Below are 6,657 nucleotides of genomic sequence, written 5' to 3'. Positions count from 1 at the left end.
GTGGTGTGTGTGTTTCTTGTTTGAGTTTCTTATTTATCTATTTATTTGGTTGGTTGTGTGTTTGGTTTTGTTTTTTCAAGATAGGGTTTCTCTGTGTATTCCTAGTTGTCCTGGAACTCTGTAGACCAGAAAGGCCTTGAGCTCACAGAGCTTTGCCTGTCTTGGTCTCCCAAGTGCTAGGATTACAGTATGCACCACCACCACCGCCAGGCTTGTTGGTTGTTTTTTTTTTTATTGGTTTTTTTGTTTGTTTGTTTGTTTTGGTTTTTTGAGACAGGGTTTCTCTGTGTAGTCCTGGCTGTCCTGGAACTCACTCTGTAGACCAGGCTGGCCTTGAACTCAGAAATCCACCTGCCTCTGCCTCTCAAGTGCTGGGATTAAAGGCGTGCACCACCACTGCTTGGCCACGCTTGTTTTTTAAAGAGAAAGAGGATATAGAATCGGGTGGGTGGGGACATGGAGAGGATCTAGGAAGAGGGGAAAGTGTGATCAGAATATACTTTATGAAAAAAAATTTTCAATTTAGAAAAAAGAAAGGTCTGGAGAGATGGCTCAGTGGTTAAGAGCACTGACTGCTCTTCCAAAGGTCCTGAGTTCAATTCCCAGCAATCACATGGTGGCTCACAACCATCTGTAATGGGATCTGATGTCCTTTTCTGGTGTGTCTGAAGAGAGCTACAATGTACTCATATACATAAAATAAATAAACAATTCTTTAAAAATAAACAAATAAAATGTTCTTTGAGATAAGAGAATTGAAGATTGTGGATATATATATATATATATATATATATATTCACAATATGTATTCAACTATATTCAAACTATAGTTTGAATTTTTTTTTAAAAAGGAATTATTGCAGGTTCTGGAAGAAGCTTTCAGTAACCCCAGGAGGCAATCTGACTGTCTAGTGATGCTCACCTTGGCCCCACTGGGTTAAGTCCTACAATGACTCTCCTGGACTCTTGAGGACCTTGCATCTGGCCCCAGGCTGCGGCTTGCTTCTGTGTTCTTATCCCCAAGACTGTTTCAGAGGCTCTTAGGTGCAGCAGGAAGAGAAGATGGGTGGGGTGTCCCATACTAGGCACCCCAGAACTCTGTGTACTTTGACAATTATTCCCACCTTGTCCATCTGGGGGCGCTTCCTGGCTGGCTACAAGGGGCTTCCAGAAACCTCTAGATTCAATGACCCATTGTGGTTTAAAGGGGAAACTGAGGCCTAGAGGGAAGAAGTTGTCCATCCAGCCAGTAGGGCTGCAGCAGGATGGGCTCAGAACACGTGTTCTTATAGTTTCACTACCCTGGCTAACCTTAGACCCTCTCACAGGGCTCCTTAGCTCAGGTGCAGAGAGCAGGTCTGACTAGATCCTTTCTGATGCTGCCCTGAGGAAATGCTTCCTGCTGTCAGAACACTCTGCCAGCTGTAGAATTAATTAGTTTTCTATCTCATGTCCTTGTCCTCAGTCAACCTTCTATGTCCCTATAAACCTTAAAGTCTTCCCAGGCTGGCTCACAAGGGTCCTAGTGCATGGCTTGGCTGAATGCATTAATGACCCTGGGAAAGACCCCACAACTCCCCGGACTATGTCCTCATTTTAAAACAGCCATCATTTCTCCTTTATGGCCTGCCAGATTGATAACACAATGTGTGGGTGTGGTGGTGCTCGGCCTGTAATCCCAGCACTGGGGAGGCAGAGACAGATCCTGTCTTAAAGAACAAAACAGCTGGGGAGTGGTGTCGCACGCCTTTAATCCCGGCACTTGGGAGGCAGAGGCAGGTGGATTTCTGAGTTCGAGAGTTCGAGGCTAGCCTGGTCTACAGAGTGAGTTCCAGGACAGCCAGGGCTACACAGAGAAACCCTGTCTCGAAAAACCAAAAGAAAAAAAAAAAAAAAAAAAAAGAACAAAACAACCATTCATATTCATGTAAGTAATCTTGATTAAAATAAACAAGGGGGTTGGGCAGGAGAGATGGCTCAGTGGTTAATAAAGGGTACTCCTCTTTCAAAGTAATGGGGTTCAGTTCCTAGCACCCACATTGGGTGACTCCCAACTGTAAGTGAAGCTACAGAAGAGCTGATACCTCTGGCTTCCGAGGGCACATGCACTGATATACACATACCCATACAAGTAATTTAAAACAAACAAGTAAATAAACAGAGCCAGGCACTGTTGATGATGCAGACTTTTAATCCCAGCTCTCCGGAGATGGGGGCAGGCAGATCTGAGTTTGAGGCCTGATCTACAGAGCAAGTTTCAGGACAGCCAGACTACACAGAGAAACTGTCTTAAAAATAAAATAAACAAACCCAGTGGATCACACATACAAAACCATGAAAATTGGGGGAAGGTTTGGGGTGGGGTGGGGGGAGAAGGTTTTAGAGGGATTGAGAGGAGATAAAACAGTATAGTGGAGTGAATATAGTAAAATACAGTTTACACATGCTAAACAATACAGTTATTTAAGTCTTTTAAAAATTTGTTTAGACCAGCTATGGTGGCAAATGCGCCTTTGATCTGATCTCTGGGGAGGCAGAGGCAGGTGGGTCTCTGTGAGTTCGAGGCCAGCCTGGTCTATGTAGTGAGTTCTAGGACCGCCAGGACCACATAGAGAGATCCCTGTCTCAAATTTTGTTTTATCTGTATGGGTGCTTTGCATATGGGTGCATGTATGTATGTATGTATGTATGCCACGTGTCTCTTATGCCCATGGAGGAAAAAAAAAGCCATTAGCCCTGGAACTGGAGCTGTGAATGGTTATAAATCACTGTGTGAGTGTGGGGAATTGAACCTAGGTTCTCAGCAAGAGCAGCAGATCCTCTCAACTTCTGAGCCATCTCTCCAGCCCCTCAAAGGATACTTTTAGAAAACAAAACAAAAAGGTCACTGAACTAGCATGTAGGAAGTGCTCATTCCGTGTGCTGGGAATACTGTCCTTCACACAATCCTGGAAGAAGCCCAGCCCTTAGGACACGGTTACTGGGTTACTGGAAGAGCCCTGTATCTCGTAATTATGCAAATGTGTATAAAGTTGTAACTGGGGAGGAATAGGCCCACGGGATATGGTCTGGGCTTATCACCTTCAGTGGCATGGCAGGTTCCGAGGGTGGTGTGACTCAGTCTGCATAGATACCACAATGGCTTCTGTTTTAGCTCTGGGTTGTTTGCAGCTTTGGGCCTTTTTATGGAATGTGTCCCATCAGTACCAGAACATCTGGTGTCTTGTCACCCAGAGGAGAGACTAGACAGTCACGAAGGTTGTCCCTGAGCTGCGGCTAAGTCTAGAACCACTTCAGCCTTCATGTCCAGGCACCAAACAGCTTAGAGCAACCACAAAATGTTAGGGTTGGTGATATGACACTCCTGCTTAGGTGGGTGGGGGTGGGGGACCTGTGACAGGACTCTAGTGGATAGAAGATCCAGGATGGAAAGCAAAAGGAGAGGGGCAGGACAGAACTCCACTTTTAATGTTTATCTTAAATTACTTATTAATTGTGTGCATATATGTGGATACACACACAGGCCAGCTCAAGACAACCTCTGAAAGTCAAGTCTGACCCTCCACAAGTGGGTCCCAGGGATTGAACTCGGATCATCAGTCCTGGCAGCAGTCACCTTTAGCCGCAGAGCCATCTCATTCACTGCAGACCAGAAACGCTTCAGAGACCCTCCAAGAAATGTGGTTACAAAAGGTCACAGGGAAGAGAGAGCAGGGAAGCTGGGGGCTGCAGTGGGGCTTGGGGGGCTCTCGTGGGACACAGGTGATGGAGGTTGAGTCAGGAATGTCAAGTGGTGGAGGAAGAGTTGGACTGGTGGTGGGTGAGGGTCTTGCTTATAGAATCCCCAGAAAAGGAGAGAGCAATGAAGCTTACCTCACAAGCACAGGGGCTCGGGCTCGACCTGAGGTGAAGGACACTCTAACGGAGGCACAGAGCTGAATAAACAAGCCATAAACTAAGTAGGATTGTGTGGAAGGCAGCTGCAGCCTGAGAAGAGACAAATCCTGGGGGACTTGAGAGATGGCTCAGAGGTTAAGCGCACTGGCTGCTCTTCAGCGCCCCCCCCCAGCGGCTGGGATTATAAGTGCACGATACACATCTTCCTGTTCTGTCCACATATGGTATATGGTATACTTGGGACAGAAGGGGACACTCAAAACCAAAGGTTCCTAGTCATCTGTGCCACACAAGGGCACTGATCTGATCACCCTGCCCTCGTGACCTCCTCTAACCTTAATAATTTTCCCAGGGGTCCCATCCCCAATAACAGTCACACTGCTGTTAGGGCTTCAAGTCATAAATTTGGGGTCACTCATACTGTCAAAATTTGGGGGCTGGAAAGATGACTCGGAGGTTAAGATAGGATATGGCTCTTACAGAAGATTCAAGCTTAGTTCCCAGTATCTTAGTCTGGTGGCTCACAGTTGCCAGTAACTCCAGCTCCAAGGGAATCTGATACCTCCACAGAAGCCTGTACTCAGTACACATATCCCCTCGTGTGTGTGTGTGTGTGTGTGTGTGTGTGTCTGTCTGTCTATCTGTCTGTCTGTCTCTCTGTCTGTGTGTATCTGTATGTGTATATGTCTATGTGTGTCTCTGTGTATATGTCTGCATGTCTATGTGTGTGTATCTCTGTGTGTTTATATGTCTGTGTGTATATCCTTGTGTTTGTGTATGTGTCTGTGTATATGTCTGTCTGTGTATATATTTGCATATGTGTCTGTATGTGTCTGTCTGTCTCTGTGGTGTGTATGTATCTCTGTGTGTATCTCTCTGGGTGTATATGTCTTCATGTCTGTGTGTGTATATCTCTCTCTCTCTCTCTCTCTCTCTCTCCATGTGTGTGTGTGTGTGTGTGTTATGTATGTCTCTCTTTGTGTCTGTGTGTGTGTCTTTGTGTGTATCTCTGTGTGTTTCTGTGTATATGTCTGTGTGTGTGTACATTTGTATATATGTGTCTGTATGTATGTGTCTGTGTGTTTGTCTGTCTCTCTTTGTGGTGTGAGTGTGCGTGTGTGTGCCTCTCAGAATTTGTGCAGGGGCCGGGCGGTGGCCTTTAATCCCAGCACTTGGGAGGCAGAGGCAGGCAGATTTCTGAGTTCGAGAGTTCGAGGCTAGCCTGGTCTACGTTCCAGGACAGCCAGGGCTACACAGAGAAACCCTGTCTTGAAAAACCAAAAAAAAAAAAAGAATTTGTGCAGGGAAGGGAGCAGACTGGGAGAACTAGCCACACCAACTCTAAGACTACTGGAAACTAAGCCTGAGGCTCAGGCCTCCTGCCTGTTACTCAGTGGTCATTTGATCTCCTACTCTCATGAAAGGAACTGAACTCTGACCCCCTGGACAGAGTCCTCTCTAGAGAACAGACCCTCCTCCCACCCCATGTGCTGTCAGTCAGGAAAAGGCAAGGACAGCCTAGGACATTCCTAAGCATTGTTTCAGAGTCCACAGCCACTCCAGGTCTAAGCCAGCTTTATCCTTTCTCTCTATCTCTCTCTCACTTCCCTGGACGTGTGGTGGTGGATTTTTAGCCCATGATCAAAGTTAATCATCTAACCTTTACCTCAGGGAATCCTGAGGGTAGCCCTGGCACAGATAAGTTTTTAACATTTCCTTATGACATACAGCTATGGGGGGCAGACGTTGGGATTTGAATCCAGTCTCACACACTCCTCCTGTCTTGGCACAATCTGCATTGTGCTTGTGTGAGCCACGGCCCAGCACAGACCCAGGGCTGAGTGTTCTAGCACATTCAAACCCAGCCATGAGAGACAAATTGTTTTGGGGATGACAGGAAACCTTCCAGCCTATGTGTTACAGGTGTCCACGTTCAAGCGGAACCTTGTAACTGCTCACAAACGCAGGACCTGTTTCTCAAGTGAACCTTCCATGCCAGCAGGCAGAGCCTCAGTAGGAGCAAGGGCCATCTGGAAATCGTCTAAGCAAGGCCAACGTGGACACCGAGATCATTTTCAGGGCAAGCCTGGAAGCCTCTTTTTCTGGCTAAGGGAGTGTGACTAAGAGTTGTCAGGTTCAGTTCCTCCACGGAGAACTCAGACTGTTGCAAAAGGCTCCAGCCCTCAGAGGTATCCCCTGGGGATCATTCTGAGATGGTGAGTGATACAGCCTTATTTCCAGCTTGTGAATCATGATCCACTGTCCCTTAGAAGAGATCAATGAGTAACAACTATGCAGCTAAGAATGACTAAACGAGGCCCACCCCAGGCCAAGAAGACTCCCGGGAGGCGGAATTCCTCAAAGAAATCACTGCTCCTGATTTGAGAATTGACAAGGGAAATACTTGTGTTAAGGAGAGGTGAGAAGCACAGGGTACAGGCGACTTGCTGGGAACTGCATTTTCTGCCCAGCGTGTCGCTGCGTCCCGCACGTAGCGCTGGTGTCAAGCGCCCCCTGGCGGCACTTGTGGGCGCCGGGGACACACGCAAGCCGGAGTCTGTGTGCGGGGTGGTTGGGGCCAAATTGTATCAGAGCCTTTTTTGGTTTTGGTTTTGGTTTTGGTTTTGGTTTTGGTTTGGGTTTGGGTTTGGGTTTGGGTTTGGGTTTGGGTTTGGGTTTGGGTTTGGGTTTGGGTTTGGGTTTGGGTTTGGGTTTGGGTTTGGGTTTGGGTTTGGGTTTGGGTTTGGGTTTGGGTTTGGG

This window comes from Grammomys surdaster, unplaced genomic scaffold, assembly GCF_004785775.1.
Source record: "Grammomys surdaster isolate TR1022 unplaced genomic scaffold, NIH_TR_1.0 125767, whole genome shotgun sequence".
In the NCBI taxonomy this organism is placed as follows: Eukaryota; Metazoa; Chordata; class Mammalia; order Rodentia; family Muridae; genus Grammomys; species Grammomys surdaster.
The sequence above is the reverse complement of the archived record's forward strand: the minus strand, read 5'-3'. Positions refer to the sequence as shown.